This window comes from Sturnira hondurensis, unplaced genomic scaffold (assembly GCF_014824575.4).
Source record: "Sturnira hondurensis isolate 20B ecotype Veracruz unplaced genomic scaffold, ASM1482457v3 Scaffold0005329, whole genome shotgun sequence".
Lineage (NCBI taxonomy): Eukaryota > Metazoa > Chordata > Mammalia > Chiroptera > Phyllostomidae > Sturnira > Sturnira hondurensis.
Genome location: NW_028077960.1, coordinates 11,098,141 through 11,116,769, shown reverse-complemented (window position 1 = coordinate 11,116,769; position 18,629 = coordinate 11,098,141). Strand labels below are relative to the sequence as shown.

General features: G+C 38.9%; 1 pseudogene; it reads right to left on the bottom strand.

The window, feature by feature from the left end:
• Positions 1-1,070: 1,070 nt before the first annotated feature.
• LOC118987687 (vasculin-like) lies at positions 1,071-17,630 on the bottom strand (annotated as a pseudogene).
• Between the last annotated feature and the right edge of the window lie 999 nt (positions 17,631-18,629).

The window sequence follows — 18,629 nt, the reverse complement described above, 5'->3', positions numbered from 1 at the left end:
TATTTTTCCTCATCTTCAGCTCTTTTTTTTTTAGCTCACGATTCTAATATTCAATTTATATCTCTCTCCTTCTGCTCACTCATACCATTTCCAGATTCGTGAGGGTCAGCCAGTGATGAGAGCTCTTGCTGGCTCTGTGTACTTGTTTCCTTTCCCTGGCACTCTCTGAAATCAATAAGGATGCACCTGTCCCATTACAGAAAAGGGAATAGGGCCATGATGCATGTTCGGGTTTTTGGTTTTTAAGAGAATCTATTTTGTAGACTAGTCCCGTTGAGGTCAGACCACACAGAGTACAAAGTAACATGTGAATAAATTTGCTGCAAGGTCGGACAAATGGCAGTAGTTCGCTTGAGCGACCGAAGAAGCCTTGCCCATATTTCCACGCTTTTCTAAGATTTGGAATATCCTACAATCCCACGAAACTCCAAAATCTGAATCACATTGAATTAGTTATAGAAATTCAGAATATATTGGAAGAATGTTAGTAATTTTTTATTTTTAAAGCAAATTTTTGGTAAAAAAAACAATTTATATTTCTGAATTGAGTCCTTGCCTTAGTCTCTGATTTTATTGCTTAAAACAAGTGAAAATATAAACAACATGCATGTAAGATATAAGGCTAGTTTCTGAAAATGTCTGAACATATTATTTATATTTTTGAAATTAAATGCATTTCCACACATTCTATCTTTACAAAAAGAATTCTTCCTTTAAAGTAATTTCCACACTGTCCAAGCAAGGTTGAATTCCAGGTTTCTTTGATTTCCTTTTCTTCTCAAATTTGACTAGCAATTGGTTTGTACCATACAACTTAATTTTTTTATTATTTGGCATGCCCATTATGTTTTACAAGCATCCTGTAAGTCCCTGAATCTAGTTGGGAACCTCAGCGTGGTGCCTGTGAGTAACTAGCTAAACATGCCCAAATACTGAGCTCTGATGTTGCAAAGTGCAGTCAACATTTATTGTAATCTGAGAGCTGACAGCAGCCATATTCTCTGCTATGTTCTTTAATACTTAACATCATCAACATTTTGCTGTGTATTAGGCACTTCTCCAAATGCCTACTATGTATGCACATCAGTTTATGGAAAGTTTGAGGACTAAATGATTTGTTAGAAAATCACAGCAGCATTGCCATTGTCTTGAGAAATTTAATTTTCATCCAAGTTTTGGGTGATAGCTCTTTCTGGAGAATGTAGTTGCTATTATGCAAAGTCAGGACTGACCTGACTTCCATCTTCACATTTCTCTTCTATTCTGTCCCTTTTCAATAATTTGATTTTTTATCAGTGCCCATTCCAATTAGTCTGGGTAGATGAGGATGCTGATTAATTCTGTCAACAAGTGAAGAACTTGAGCAGTTTTACTCTTTTACTGTATTTGTTACACTAACATTCCTGTCAGCTTATTTGAAAGTATTAAAATTACCAATATTGTAGGTGGACTCATGAATGAAAGAAGTCCTAACTTTAGTTTCTTTATTTTGGCTTTTCCATGGTGAGCTTTTGAAGGAGGAGCAGCACATTCAGGGACTGAGTCTTTATACTACTTGGACCCGTCTTGTTCTTAACTGTCTGTGTGACTAAAAATTTTCTATTCCTAGGAATTTAGATTTCTGCCAGCATTTTATTATCTCCCTCAATCATCAACATTCTTACTACTCTACATTGAGATTCTGGAGGCTATTTGAAAAAAGAAGCTTAGGAGAATTTTTTGGTTGGGTATTTCTGTGTTTGGGTATATTGGCTCCATATAAGTGCAGCTAAAAACTGGTTCTGATGTAGTTACTGCTCATATTCAGTGGTCAAAGATACAAAGTCTTCAGCCCCAAACTGTTTATATTCTCATCTCCCTCCACTGTACAGAGTTCTTGTTTTTTACCAGAATGTAAAGTGCTACTACAAGAATAGGAACTTCCAATATAATATTTACTATGGACTGAGTGTTTGTGTCTTTTAAAGTCTTATGTTGAAGCTCTAATCTTCAATGTGATGGTACAATTGATCCCGTCGCAACAGGGATTCGAACTGTGTGGGTCCATTTATACATGGATTTTTTCAATAGATACTGTAAATGTATTTTCTCTTCATTAAGATTTTCTCAATAACTCTTTTCTTTAGCTTACTTTATTGTAAGAATATAGTACATGATATACTTAATGTACAAAATATGTTTTAATTGACTGTTATTGATAAAGCTTTTGGTTAATAGTAGGCTATTAGTGGTTAGGTTTTGGGGGGAGTCAAACATTATACATGGATTTTTGACTGCATGGGGGTTAGCACCCCAGTCCCCATGATGTTCAAGGGTCAACTGTATTTGGAGGTGGGGCTTTGTGATGGCATTAGAGCTCTTATAAGAAGAGAGGAGAGCAAGGTCTCTCTCTCTCTCTCTCTCTCTCTTTCTCCTCTTGCAGCATGAGTACACAGAAAGAAGACAGCTATCTATAAAGCAAGAAGAGAGCTCTTGCCAGGAACTTGACCATTCTGGCACCTTAATCTTGGATTTACCAGCTTCCAAAACTATGAGAAATAAATGTCTGTTGGTTAAGCCCCCTAGTCTGTGGTATTTTGTTATGACCTCTTTAGCAGACAAAGACAGTCCCTTTTGATGATTTATGTTTTCAATACCACTCATTGCTTTCTTATAGTTATCTCCACCAGAATGCCCAATACCAGAGTCAAAAGTATATGAAAAGTTTTGTTAGTATGATTCACATCATAACACTTTTCTGTCCATAAAAAGTTTTCACAATGCTTCTCAAAATTCAGTGATGATTTTTTTGATAGAGAAGAATAATTAACCCAGGCTAGAGCANTTAATCTTGGATTTACCAGCTTCCAAAACTATGAGAAATAAATGTCTGTTGGTTAAGCCCCCTAGTCTGTGGTATTTTGTTATGACCTCTTTAGCAGACAAAGACAGTCCCTTTTGATGATTTATGTTTTCAATACCACTCATTGCTTTCTTATAGTTATCTCCACCAGAATGCCCAATACCAGAGTCAAAAGCATTTGAAAAGTTTTGTTAGTATGATTCACATCATAACACTTTTCTGTCCATAAAAAGTTTTCACAATGCTTCTCAAAATTCAGTGATGATTTTTTGATAGAGAAGAATAATTAACCCAGGCTAGAGCAAAGTTATGCCGTGCCATTTTAGGTGAAGTCTCTCTGATGCACTAAAAACAGATTTCAGCATCTCGTGGGAAGTCCAAAATTCAGTAGGACTGTGCAGAAATGTTTGTTTTCCTGTTAGATACTTTTCTCTGAAATGTTTGTGTTTTCCAGTTTGTTTTTTAAAATCTTGTTTCTTTTAGAATAATGTCCAGATTGTTTTTGAAGATACTTAATATATAGCTATTTGACACAGAGTTGTTTAAAGTCAGCTACATATAGTCAGCTATATGTCTGTTAAAAATTTTTAAAATTATTTTATTAAAAAATAATTTTTTTAAGTTTTATTTATTTATCTTTAGAGGGGAAGGAGAGAGGGAGAGAAACATCAATGTATGGTTGCCTTTTGTGCATCCCCTGCTGGGAGTTGGCCTGCAGGGAACTGGCCTGCAACCCAGGCATGTGCCCTGACTGGGAATCGAACCTCGATCATCTGGTTCACAGGCCCGTGCTCAACCCACTGAGCTACACCAGCCAGGGCCTGTCTGTTAAAATTTTTTATATCACTATGTCCAAGACTAGCAAATACCTTGTATTTAAACTTATTGTATCTTTTGGTCTATTTTTTATATTGTTCCATGTACTAGTGGAGTTGACATATCTGTCCAGATGAAGCATATTTTAGGAGCTAAAAAGCAACTCCCCCCCAAATTTCACATCTGAAAGAAAGAATGCTCTAAATTATCAAGGAGAAATGTAGCTATCCTGTGAAATGGCAACATCTTCAATTTATATTTTTAATGTCTTCATTTAGAAAAGTTGTTCTATGGTGACATGGAACAAGCTAACATCAGAAATTCTGTAATTTCTAATGAAGACAAAAATGTCTATCATGAAACTTTAGCAATATCTAAAAGTAATTTGAAGTTGTTTAAACTACTTGATACAAGATCACAGGTATCTTAACAGCTCTGACCCAAGAGTACTAACAACGGAGAAGAGGGTAAAAATTCCACCAACTTAAATACTTTACCACTTATTTAACTTGTTTTGAACCTTTAAAGATGAAAGGCATGTTTGGACCTTTCTTTTTAAAAGTTCAATTTTACTATTACTTTATTTTAATACATTTTATATTAAAATTATTGAAAATTTGGCCTTAAAAAATTAATTTGCACTATTATTTCAATAAGCTTTAGGGCCAAAATTATTTAAAACCATTATATTCTAAACGTGGCTGCCTCAGATATCTGGGGCCTTTTATATGAAACCCAGATTTTTTCATTCCTGAGCAGTTCTGTTACCTGAGGAATTCTCTCCACCAGAGGTGCCCTGGATGGGGGGGGGGGGGTGGCACTGCTGTGCCCAACCCCAGCAGNCACTTATTTAACTTGTTTTGAACCTTTAAAGATGAAAGGCATGTTTGGACCTTTCTTTTTAAAAGTTCAATTTTACTATTACTTTATTTTAATACATTTTATATTAAAATTATTGAAAATTTGGCCTTAAAAATTAATTTGCACTATTATTTCAATAAGCTTTAGGGCCAAAATTATTTAAAACCATTATATTCTAAACGTGGCTGCCTCAGATATCTCGGGCCTTTTATATGAAACCCAGATTTTTTCATTCCTGAGCAGTTCTGTTACTTGAGGAATTCTCTCCACCAGAGGTGCCCTGGATGGGGGCGGGGGGTGGCACTGCTGTGCCCAACCCCAGCAGTTGGTGTTCAGGGCTGTTTTTCCCTCCCCAGAACTGACCTCCGTCCCCAAGTGGCTCCAACTTGATCCACAGTGTTCTGAGCCAAGTTTCACAAGAGCCTCTTGGGTTTGGTTTTGAACACACTGAATTTGAGCTGACTACAGTGATACCTAAGTGAGAATGCCTGGAAGACTGTCAGGATGGGTCCTCTCAGGAGCAGAATTTGAAGTACAAGAGAATTAAAAGGGAAATACCTGTGAAAGATAAAAGGGGAGGGTCAAGAATTCATACAGAACCTACAGATAGATGTAGGTGTTGATACCTGTGAAAAGACAGAGAGTTGGTAGGAGGAGCCTCAGACTGCAATGAAGTACTGAGCAAGCCTTGGCCAAGACAGTGGGAGCTCCAGAGCAGAGACTGTCCACCAGGGTCCTGTGTTGAGCAGGTGTGGCCTAGCACCCGTGTGCCTCTCATGTCCGGTTGTTGGCCGGGAGCAGCTGGTGAGATGGGGCCTTAGTGTGGATGTGAATACTGTGGTGAATCCTGAAGCTGAAGTTTGCCAGCCAACTATGCTTCTTGTAGTAGGTACTTACTTGAAAAGGAATCTGAGCAGTGCTCCTCCATGACTACCACAAAGGCACGTGGATCTTGGTTTAAGGGTTGTTTTCTTAATAGTCAGCAAAGCATTCCATTTAGGGAGGAATGTTTTGATTTAGAAGAATAGTTAATAAGCCAATTGATGGGAAAAGGATGTCTGTAGAAGCCCAGGCATGATAACTAAGATACTCTGAGTGAGAAAAGTCCTTATTGATTGACTCCAGCAAATATTCACTGAGCGCTTAGGGCATGCCAGATACTGTGAAGACGGAGCAACCATCAGAACAGACAACAGTCTTTGACCTCATGAGGTTTACCTTTCAGTGGGTATATAAAGAGAATAAACAAATAAATGAGAAAGTTTATATAGATTGTCAGAAGGTTATAAATACTATAGAGAAAAATAAAACAGGGAACATCCTATCCCTCTAGTGGATAGGAAATTTGAAGATGAAATGTAGACGTTATAAAAATGGCATCTGGTAAGGTTCCACTGAGCGACAGGTGAGCAGAAGCTTGAGAAGACAGAGGAATAAGCCATGTAGGTAACTAGTGGAAGAGTATTCTAAGCAGAGGGAAGAAAGGCTCTAAGGCAGGAGTGTTCCAGAGTAGTAAGGAGACTTTGTGTTGGGAGCTGGTAAACACACCAGGGGTTGGTAGGAGAAAGGCCTGAAAGTTGCTAGGTGGTCCAAGTCATGGAGGAAACACTAGAATGACTTTGGTCTTTCTGAAGAGTGTGATGGGAAGCTACTAAGGACTGTGAACTTAGGAGTGGCAGAAATTGATATATTTTTCAAAGGAACCCTCTGGGTCTACATTGCCAATGGACAGCCTGAGGGCAGGCACAGTGGAACCAGAGGCCAGTTAAGAGTCTATTGCAATAATGTGGCTGAGAAAATGAGATGAATTTATTTCTCTTCTGAAATAAAAGGAGAAGATTAGGAGGAGAATGGAGAGTAGAAAGAGAAGGTTTATGGAAAGTCTGTATGGAGACACAGCCAATGAAGATTTCTCATTGTGTGGTGGATAAGGGACATTTTAAGAAGGTGAAAGATCAAAGTGAATAAGACTTTTGAAATTGTTGTCATGTTCCTGTTTGTGCTTCAGATTTCCACTCAAGCCCATTTCACTCACAAATGTATTGTGGGCATTTGTGTGTGTGTATCTTTGGGTTTGGTGTTACAACTGGGTTGTCATATAGCATGGCAGCAGGAGCTGGAAAGCAAACAACCAGGAGAATGAAGGCCACGGGAGCTGGCAGAAGTCTTGGGGACGGCTTTGGATCTTAAAAGTGGTATTGGAACAAATCTTACCTAGTTGCTAGGGGCTTGAATCCTCCAGCTGACTTCTGATTCAGGCAAAGCTAGAAATTTAAATTTTTGAGGTACTTCTCACAGAGATGGTTAATAGTGGAGAAAATTTTGAGGGAAAACACCAGATGAAAAATGTCTATAAGTTAATAATTGTTCCAGATAGAAAAAAGAGAAGATAGATTTGCTAAAGGCAATGAAAGATCAAAGTGACAGGTGAGAACTAATGTTGCATATTGTGGTAGAATATGCTGGTTTCTCATTCAAATCCACATTTTTACTTCTTATTTGCAGAACTCAAGTTTTTGTTGTACATGTAAAATAGTGTATTTTCTATTCTCCCTTTGTAGCAATGTTTGACTCCGTTCTGGCCAATGAGATGTAAGTAGAATTTAGAAGTTGTCCACAAAACAAGAAGGAGCCTTAAAAGTGAGCAGACAGCTGGGATGGGTCCTTTTTGTTTCTGCCATTCCTGTTTTCTGTCCCTGGAGGTTGGAAATGCTGTGATGGCTGGAGATTGACCAGTCAGTTTTGACCAGTCAGTAATTGCTAGGGTGATGAAACAAAGAGCGGGAGGAGTCCTGGTCTTCCTATGTCTAGACTTCTTTTATGTGAAAGAAAAATAATTTTTTCCTCTTATTTAAGCTATGGCGAACTTAGGTTTTTCTGTTTATGTAAACATAACTGTTACACACTAATGGCAGCCACCATTTATTGAGTCCTGTTATATTTCAGGCATGGTGCTAAGAACTTTTTATTATTAGCTTAATTAATCATCACAGTAATCCTGTTACATAGGTGCTATTATTTACACTGATTTAGCAGGGGAGAAAGCAAAATTTGGAAGGGCCCATAAATTTCCCCAAATCACGTAGCTAGTGTGTAACTTTAAACTTATTGGTTTGATTTCAAAGTTTGGGTATTATCTACTCTAGCATGCTGTCAGGAGGGAATAAAACTTAATTGAGGCTCTGAGAGTCTCGTTTGAAACTACCATTTCTCTAAACTTAATACTTTGCTATTGACCAACTGCACTTTTTGGGGCCTGACTTCTTTCACACATGGTCTTGACAAATCCCCGTCCCACCTAAGATCTTCCTCCACTGCAGCTGTGCCTCAGCCCAGTGTGATGTCTACATCCGGCCAGAGTCTGCTCTGTCACGTTCTCTGTGACAGCAGTCCCGAGGCAGCTGGTGAGCTGTGCTCTCAGAGGGTAGGGCTTTGTTCACAATCAAAAGGAAGTAGCAGCTGCCCTAAAATTATGACTGGCATCTGGTTTTGGACTCATTACGGTGGCCCTGATGTTTCCACAGATTCTCTGAAATGTTTTCCCTTTGAATACAAAGCTTCCAGAAACCCCGAACCGCCTGTATTAACTGGTGACCTAAAGGAAGCACTTACCTGACGACACCCTGGCTGGCTTTCAGGGAGCTTGGCAGAGCCTTCCTGCCATTCCCAGGCTGCCACAAAGGATTAATTAGACAGCTAGGCCTGTTTCAACAGAAACTGCTTCAGTTTAAAAATCTGTCTTTTCAAATATTTGATTAGCAAAATTGTGAAAATAATTAGAAGGTAAGACTAGCAAAGACATCCCAGTCATCCCTACGAAACACACAGCAGCATGGGTTGGTTTATGTGCATATTTTTGTTTTATGATTGCTCTAGATTACAGAGGTGAAAGAGCTCCACAGTTTTTTATTTGTGTGTGTGATTCAGGGTGGAGCATGACAGAATGAAAGAATCACTTAAAGCTCTTACAGTTACACGAATACTTTCCTTTTATCGAACACTAGGAGGTGGCAGATGCCACATGAGGTAATCGAGTTCTCTCATTTAATGCAGTTCTCGCACCAACCCTGTTTGTAAATGTGATGATGTTTCAGACACAATGAGTGGATTACCTAAGGTCACACGGTGGGAATTTATACATACTGTAGGTCTCTCCATCTCCATAGCTTTATTATTCTATGGCAAAAAGTGCTCAGTGCTTTAAGATAGTTTAAACAGCAGTCGGCTTTAGAAAACTCCAGCAATATTGAAAACTCAAGTGCCACCTGTGAACAGCGCTGGATCACTGAGTGGGGTCTGGTTTGAAGTTTCCAGGTCCCGTACCCCTCTCCTTCCTGCTGCGACCCTTCGGCCATTTCATGTATGTTAGAGGAAGCAATGCAGTTAATTAATTGTGTTAATTACAAACTGCCTTGGCAAAAGTTTTGGTAGAAAAGGAAATGGAAATCACTGATTAGAATGAACTTTGCTTATTATTTTTTAATTCATTTAATGGTATAATACCATACTTTATTTCTATGATTTTTTGAATTGACTTTAGTTTTTTTATCTCTAAATTGGTCTCATATAGCAAGTGAATACAGTATTGTTTTTTTAAAAATAAAAAGCCCTACATTATATTTGCTTAATATGGTTTAAAATTACCCTAGTGGTTTCATTTAAAAAAATAAAGAAAATCCTTAAAACAGCCAGTGTCATTTGTTATTCTAAGGACAGCCAACAGCTACAAAATGGCAGTCACAGTTCTGGGACAGCTATCGTGGCGGGTCTCAGTGGGAGCAGGCTGGTTCCCTTGATGGAGCAGCTGGCGATGTTGTTGCTTAAAATCCTTGGCAGCAGCCATGAGATTTTATCACCATTAGTAATAACTAACATTATGCAGTGTACTGTAGTTTATGCTTAAAGGAAATTTGTCCCTTGCTAAATTTTACATGAAGGCAAGGCAACATTGACTATTGTGGTTGCTATAATATGTATGACCTTGGCTATCCTCTATGAAACTTTTGAGTCACAAATTAGTATTATTATTTAAGTTCTATTTGTATATCTTTTAAGCTAATGAGTTCTAGAGAGAGTCATAATCAAATTCTTGATTTTTCTCTCTTTATATTTGAGTTAAATATCTTTCAGTTTCCTTTATGGGTTAGATGTTGACTCTAAGTTATTATTATTAGAAAACAAGGCAGTAGATTATTCAATATATGTAGTACATTTGTTTCTTTGGGACATATACAAAGGAAAGAGAAAGTATCTAAGTATTTACAAAGTGTCTGACAAGATTAAATAATCTTATTATCACTAACTTGTTGCTGATAGCATTTGTAGGTGAATGTGTAGGAAGAGCTTATGTACAGACTCAAACTCCTGAGCTTGTCTGTTTCCATCCTATTCAGTAGTTTTCTTGGATTTGGGAAATAAGCAAGAGTCATGGACTTGCATAGAAAAACAAACAAACAAATGCCTCTCCCAAAACCCAACAAACAAATGAAAACCCCTTTTCTGAGGGTTTAATGTTATCTGGATTTTCTTTCTTTGAAGAAGGATTACTTGCCTGGCCTTCTTAGTCATTCAAGTTCAGAGGACATTTGCAGCCCCTATTCTAGGATTAGGTTGCAAGAAATTTGTGGAGAGCTTCTGGGGAGATGTTGGGAATGGCCCTGGCTGGTTTCAGAAGCTGTAACCTCCTATGACTAAGGCTGAGTGAGAGACCTTGGGACCATAAGCCACTAAGGCGACAAAGCTTATCTTTCTGGGAGGAGTGCTGCCTCTGCCCCTTTTACTTCACCCTGCTTGGCCTTGAGCCTGGCCTGTTAGCCAATGATGGGTAAGAATCTTCAAGGAAGGAACTACCTAAGACAGGCATGGTCGTGAAGGGGCCCCCAGGAAAGGACTTGCAGGGCTGTAGAAAAAGGGGGTGATGGACCCTCACCCCTTGACTTTGACATAGCGTGAGTCCTCATTCTGTCTTCAAGCAGTCTCTGCCTTACTTCTGCCTGACTTATCCTGAAACAATGACAGAGGGCGATGCAGTCCTGTGCTGGAAAGGGTGAGTTTCCTGGGGTAATCAGGCCTAAGAAAAAATTCATAAAATTCTGTGAAACCTGCTTTGCTAAGAATGCCCTCTGTTTCCTGATAAGCATCTGAGCAGGAAATGAGTTTGTTTCCCAAAGTTTTATAGCCCCTTAGCCAACTGATCCTGAGTCAGAATAAGCCCTTGTAGTTCTTTGTAGGTTATCTATTGTTTGATCCTTATTGCCTCATCAGTGATTGATGAGCTTTATCTTATTCCTGTACAAATTGAACCTAATAAAAACCCATCGAGGAAAGGGTTCCTGGCTCTTCTCCTCTGAGAGGCTGGCCATCTTTTCTTCCTAAGCAGATCATGTCTTGGTAGACTTATTCTCATCTGAGGCAGACAGGGGGGCTCTGTGGGTAGAGCCTCCCCACAGGGAGACTCATCAAGAGGCTTACCTTGTAATCTCTGGTTTGAGAAGGATGGTCCCAGAGAAGAAGATGGGTCAGTTTGCACTAGGAACTTTCTTTATTCCTTCTTCCCAGGATTTGGAATTAGAGACTCTCAAGGTGGCCTCAGTCAGGGTCCAGTGGCAAGGACAGGAAATAGAGATCAAGAAATAAAATTGCCTTGAGGAAAGAGTCCTGGTCAGGCAGGCCTACCACAAAGGCCTTGAGGTCTGGGAAAGAGAACTGGTTTTTACAGTGTATGTGGCCCAAACCAGTTATTCTACTATGGTGGTTCTCTAACTTTGTTCTGCATCAGAATCTTCTGGAAGGACTGGTAAGCACGAGATGCTTTGGGCCAACATCTAGAGTTTCTGATTCAACAGATCTAGAGCAGCCATTTTCACCAGTGTGCCAGAAATGTTTTTAAAACATTCAATACCTGACTATTTAGTCAGGGGTACTGACCTCTTTTTGCTTAGATTGTCAAAGGAAAAAAAAGTGATAACAGCCAACATAACAGTAGCTGTCCAGCATGAATGAATTAGAATTACACCTATTTTTTGTCAGATTGGCAAAAGTTATATTAGTAATATAATATGTAAGTAATTAGTTTATGTATGCTGTGAGATGAAAAAGGTTGCAAATTGCTGGTCTAAGGTGATTTCTGAGGGGTTTAATTTTCAACCAGTCCTGGGTGATGCTGGTGAGGGACCACCTTTGACAACCATTGCCCTCAACACACAGATAAGCTTTGGGTAAGGGGGTTCCTGTGAATGCAGAGTGCTGTGGCTGTGATACTAATGTGTGGGGAATTAGGGTTTTTTGAAGAAATCCAGCCCAGAAATGGCATTCCTGGAACAGTGGACAGCTTCTTTTGGACTATCCTGGTATGTCTTCTAGAGCTGTGCTATGAGGCAGTGATAAGCAGTTGTGGTATGCTTGGACCTTTTAGTATCTCTCTACCTGGAATTCGGAAGCAGGACTGACTAGCCACATTATTCTGACTCGGTCCTGGAATTTTTGAACAGTTTCACTGTCTATCTTATAATGAACATTTCATTGCTTTTATTGCTATTATCTTAGGTAGTTCATAAAGGTAAATTTCTAGAATAAGTTCTGTATATTTTTATTAATATAGAACTTTCTACTTTACAATTTGGAATTTAGAAATATTTCCAATAGCCCTGGCTGGTGTAGCTCAGTGGATTGAGCACAGGCCTGAGAACCACACGATCATGGTTTGATTCCCAGTCAGGGCACATGCCTGGGTTGCAGGCCAGTTCCCAGCAGGGGACTCATGAGAGGCAACCATACATTGATATTTCTCTCCTTCCCTTCCTCTCTAAAGATAAATAAATAAAATCTTAGAAAAAGAAATATTTCCAATATTTCTAAACTACACAAGGTAATGATAAAACATGTTGAACAGAAAATGAGGATGCTTTGAGAAGTTGAAGGTTTTCCCCTCAATCCTTGCTCCATTTTTGAAATGTGACTTTATTTGCATTGCATGTCTCAGAGAGAGCAAGAAGTTTGTTTCAAATTTCAAAAGTCATATTAAGAAGTACAACATTCATCATTAAGTCACAGGATGAGGGACTTCTGGCCAAGATGAAAACATAAGTGGATACATTGTGCCTCCTCACACAATCAAAAGAAGGACAACAACAAATTTAAAAACAAAAAATAACCAGAACTGCCCAGAAAATCAAACTGTATGGAAGTCTGTCAATAAAGGAGTTAAAAAAAACATTCATCCAGACTGGTAGGAGGGGTGGTGATGGTCAGCTGGGAGGAGAGGACTCATGGCAAGGCAGCGGCTGGTGGCCCCAGTGAGATAGCAGATTGTGGACTGGGTGGTCCCACATTTGCGTGCAGATAAACTGGGAGGAACAACTGGGGAGTAAGATAGACCAAGCAACCAAGGGTTCCAGCACAGGGAAATAGAGCCTCAAAGCCTCTGACTATAAAAACATGTGGGGGTTACAGCAGCAAGGAGAAACTTCCAGCCTCACAGAAAAATTTGTTGGAGAGACCCATAGGTTCCTAGAATGTACACAAACCCACCTACCTGGGAATCAGTGTCAGAAGGGCCCAAGTTGATTGAGGGGAGTGGGGGAAGTGACTGAAAACTGGCAGAGAGCTGAGCAAGCAGCATTGTTCCCTGCTAGACCCCTCCCCAACATACAGCTCCACAACACAGCAACTTGGGTTGCCCCATTTTGGTGAACACCTAAGACTCTGCCCCTTACTATGTAACAGGCTAGCTGAGACAAAAGAAAGGAAGGAAGGAAGAAAGGAAGGAAGGAAGGAAGGGAAGGAAGGAAAGGAAGGAAAGGAAGGAAAGGAAGGAAAGAAAGGAAGGAAGAAAGAAAGAAAGGAAGGAAGGAAGAAAGAAAAAGAAAGAAAGAAAGAAAGAAAATGGCCCAAATGAAAGAATAGATTAAAGCTCCAGGAAAAATACAACTATGCAACAAAAAGATAGCCAAACTATCAGACACACAGTTCAAAATCCTGGTTATCAGGATGCTCCAGGATCTCACTGGGGTACTTCAAAAGCATAAAAAAGATACAGAAAGCAATGAAGGTTGAATTTTTTGAAATAAAAAAAAACAGTTCAGAGTAGAAGGAGGAAAGAAACATTCAACCAGCACAGAATGAAGAAACAAGAATTCAAAAAGATGAGGAGAGGCTTAGAAACCTCCAGGACAACTTTAAATGTTCCAATATCTGAATCGTAGGGGTGCCAGAATGAGAAGAGGAAGAGCAACAGTGGAAAAGTTATTTAAAAACATAATCAAGGAGAACTTCTCCAATGTGGAGAAGAAAATAGACTTGCAGGAAGTCCAGGAAGCTCAGAGAGTCTCAAAGAAGCTGGACCCAAAGAAGCACACACCAAGGTATATCATAATTACATTAGACAAGATTAAAGAGAAGGAGACAATCTTAAAAGCAGCAAGAGAAAAGGAGACAGTTACCTACAAAGGAGTTCCCATAACACTATCAACTGATTTCTCAAAAGGAACCTTGCAGGCAAAACGGGGCTACAAAGAAGTATTCCAAGTCATGAAAGGCAAGGACCTACAGCCAAGATTACTCTATACAGCAAAGCTATCATTTAGAATGGGAGGGCAGATAGAGTATTTTTCAGATAAGGTTAAAGGACTTCATCATCACCAAGCCCTTATTATATGAAATGTTAAAGAGACTTATGTAAGGAAAAGAAGATAAAAAATATGAACAACAAAATGACAACAAACTCACATCTATTAACAACCAAACTCAAAAGAACCCACAAAAAAAACAAAAAACCCCTAAGCAAACAACTAGAATAGGAACAGAATCACAGAAATGGAGATCACATTGAAGGGTTATCAGTGGGTGAGGGGGAGGGAGAGAGAAAAGGTACAGAGAATAAGTAGCATAGATGGTAGGTAGAAAATAGATAGGGGGAGGTTAAGAACAGTATAGGAAATGTAGAAGCCAAAGAACTTATATATATGACCCATGAACATGAACTAAGGTGGGGGGGATGTGGGTGGGAGGAGGTGTGAAAGGTAGAGGGGAATAAAGGGGGGGAAATGGGACAACTGTAATAGCATAATTAATAAATATATTTAAAAAATAAAATAAGTCACAGGATGTCATGTACATAGGGAATATAGTCAGTAATGGCATAATAATTATATGTAGACAGATAGTTACTAGACTTTTTGTGGTAATCACTTCATAAGTTATATATGTTGAATCGCTATTCTGAAATGTAATATGTGGGTTGGCCAAAAAGTTCATTTACTTTTTTCCATAAAATACAAGACATGTTATTCATTTTTATTAATAACTTAATTGATTTGGATAGTTTTAGTATGTCAGCTATCTTCTGCATGGTATAACATTGATTGTTCTCAATTAATGTCTCAATTTGGTTGCTACCAACTTCAACTGCTCTACTGGACCGTGGAGCATCATCCAGTGAGAAATCTCCAGCATGAGACTTTGAGACCATTTTTGACACATTTGATCACTCACAGCACCTTCTCCACATGCTGCACAGATCTTTTTTTTTGCACTCCAGCTGTATTTTTACCTTTCTTGAAATAATAAAGTATATTATGCCAAAGGTGTTGCTTATTATCTTCTATCCTCAATATTAAAATTGCTACACAAAGCTTCAGCAATTTTGATGAGTTTTTAAAAAAACACACACTGATGTGATAACTGTTACAATACAATCTAGCAACATTATTTCAAATGAAGTTAAAGACAACTAAGCATACTAGAGTTATCTTACGGATGTAATAGAATGAACTTTTTGGCCAACAATTTGTATGTCTACTGTAATTTAAAAAATAATATTAAATAAGCAGTCAGTGGAGAAGGGGAAAGGAGATAAAGCAAAGTGCCCTCAGACACTGATTTGCTGCTTGTTTGTATTTTTCCTTTTCCATTAAAGAAAAAAAAATGTCTTGTGAGTGTAGAGTGAGTGGGAGTGGACATGTCAGAATTGGGGAGGCTGGTGGTAGGAAGAGATCAGACAGGTCACCCACTCATTTATCCTGAGGTGCCCCTGGCTTAGTTCATCATTCTTCTGTATGTGTCATAGCTGGTTGCATATTCTTAGAACAAATCAGTTTATGCATATTGAAATTTTGTCCTTGGTTTATCTGAATAAAAACATACTGTAATAAGTTTATTTAGCTGATGACAAAGTACTACATTATTTTAATAGACTTCTGACCTTTGTCATTTTTTCTTATTTCTATTTGCAGAGCTATTTTATTCTTCCTAGTATTTTCTTTCTTAATTTGACTTTGCTTTATAATCAGATGTTAACTTAACAGTTAGGTGTCTTTCTTGTATAGTTTTGATTACTTTACAGATGAAGACTTTACAGTCTAAGGAACTGCTTCTCTTTAACTTTCACACAGCTTAATTTTAATCCACCTATTAGTCTCTGCAGACTTTATCTCATGACAGCGTAACACTGAAGCAATTTTGCATAGTTTTCTTTCTTGCTTGGACATAATATGCTCAGCAGTGCAGACGATATGAAAATGTGTTGGTTCAGCATTTGGGAGACTGACTTTGTCTTAGTGACTTCCAGCAAAAGTTCTACACAACTACACACCATTGAAATCTTTGAAAATGTTGATTTCATCAAAGTCCTTGTGAGATTACAGAAACTCTACAAGGGCATGATATACCGAGGTCTCAACAAGTATTTTATCCAAGTATGTTTCTAAGCACCTGTATGGGCTTCACCTCTGCCCATATTCATACTCTGATGAGGACAGAATCAGGCAAGAAACTATCCTAAAGACTTTTTGTGTGGGTTCAGCCACCACAAAAGAGGATCACACTTGTTGATCTGCCAAAAGTTAATTTTTCTAATTCAATTTGTGCAAGGCCAGAGAGTTTAGAGAGAGGAAAAACAATTGCTTTGAGTTTCTGAAAAAGTTGGCAGAAAAAAATTAGGCAGAAAAAGTGTTCTGTGCTGTGCTCTTTGGACATTTACAATAAATTAAAGAATTTAGTAATATGATTAATTCATAACCCTTATGAGAGAACATCAGCATATTGCTACTCATATTTTTCACTAATTCACGTGTAACTCAGAAGTTCACACTGTAGTACAGGGTAGGTACACTGCCCTGCAGAATCTATCGCTTCCATGGTCCATATTCTTTCCTCATACTTGTGGGATTGCTTGTCTCTGCCTGGGAGGAAAAGCTTCAGGGTGGACCTTCAGATGGAAAACTCCAACAGGGTCTAATTATATAGGTAGACTGCTTTGCTTGGCCATGCACCTGAGAAATTTAAGATAAAGAATACTTAAACATGAATTAAATGTAAGACAGGTACATTTTCATTTCCCATCCGTTTACAACCAAACACGAGATAGAGAAAACTCTCTTAGCTCCATTATGTTGCCGAGCAAGGTCAGAAAGAAGTTTGAATGGAAGCCTCCAAAATACCTTTCTGCAGGAAAAGGTGAAGGAGTGGGTAAATCCCATTCCTGTTAATGATTGCTCGTTTTACAGTCTTAAACTTCCTGTGGGAGAATACAGTTATTCAAAGAACATTAGAAGCCTAGCAGAGGAGGCAAGAAACTACAGCTGGAGGAGAAGGGTTAAGGGAGCTTTGGCTAAGGGCATGACATTGGAGCTGGCACTTGAGTAAGTTCTTCAGGAAAGAGGATGGTGCTGCTTGCACAAAGTCAAAAATCTGCACGGCAACATGGTGACGTGTGTGTGTACGTGCATGCAAGTGTGCCCAGGGAGTGAGAGATGGAGCTGGGAAGGTAGGCAGGTAGCGAAATAAGAAAGGTCTTTTATATGTGCAGAGCAGCCTGGACGTTGACCTAGGACTGTGGTTTTGGACAGGGCTCTGAGAGCTTTTTCAGGCCCCCAGTGTGGGAGTGAATGGGGCTTTGAGACTCTCAATCCTCATTTCAGTCAGGGTCAATTTACATATGCCACAAACGTGGGTTGGTCCTAGTCTCTATATAAAGATTCTTCAGCTCTCATATTCATTCTTAGTGGTTATGTCTTTCTTAACATTTTGGCGTAATCTTTTTATTTTTTGGCATGAAGCCTGCACAACTATACACCGTTACCTCAGCCAGTCTCTGAATTTCTTGGTCCACCATGTTTTTTATATTTTCCTACTTTCTTCTCTCCTTGTGAAGATAATGTATGATTGAGTAATCAGAATCATATCTTGTAAAAGGTTTAACCCTTTTGACTTAGTTTTCCTTTTAGGATTGAATGCCACAGAATCATGAATTTTGCTCCAAGCTTTCAGATTTTTATCTTCCTACAGTCTAGACTGACATCGAGGCATCTGGCTCAGCCTCATCCTGGTGGTTACTGTAAACATCCGGTGACAGGGCCCCGAATCCTAAGATTCTTATCACTTTTCCTTCACCAACATTTTCTTTTTTGTTTGTTTGTTTGTTTTAAGTCCTCAGGTGTTTCCTTGACCTTTTCGGTGCCCAAATCAAGAAGATCTGTCACATTTTGCTTGAACCAAGTAAGAGACAAGAACTAACTGAGGTCCTCATCATGACCGCACATTCTAGAGTTGTCTCAGGGACCTTACAGCATCAGCACAATACTCTTCATTTCTTTCCTCCCACAGATTTCTGCCAAAAGGTTGATCAGCATTAATTGTCTTAAACAATACACAATAAGCAGATAAATAGGGTAACTCCTCTTATCATTACTTCTGAAATACAAGCTTATTCTAGCAATTCTTGGTAATAGCAACATGCTGTTCACTTCAGCCTTGTTGGTTTTCAGGGCTCTGGACATGATTTCACATCTTTGGTAACATCTGTAATTGTAAGTAGCACTTCTGATCTTTAAAACTGTTTTCTCATGGTAATGGCCAGACATCTGCTCTCCAGTTAGATTTCCTGGCAGGCTGATGGGAGAGACATGTTGGACAGGAGAGAACTTTCAGCAGCCCTCAGCAATACTCAGAAATGATTCACTGCTCTGTGTGCAGTGGTAATCACTCACAGCATATGAGCCCGGGCAAGAGACCTCTTTTAAGAAGAGGCAGAAAGTTTGAGGAAGAAAAAGTAGGAAAGTGTGCTAACCTTGCACAGAGTTAGGGACTTGGCAAGCTTTGCACACATTAAAAT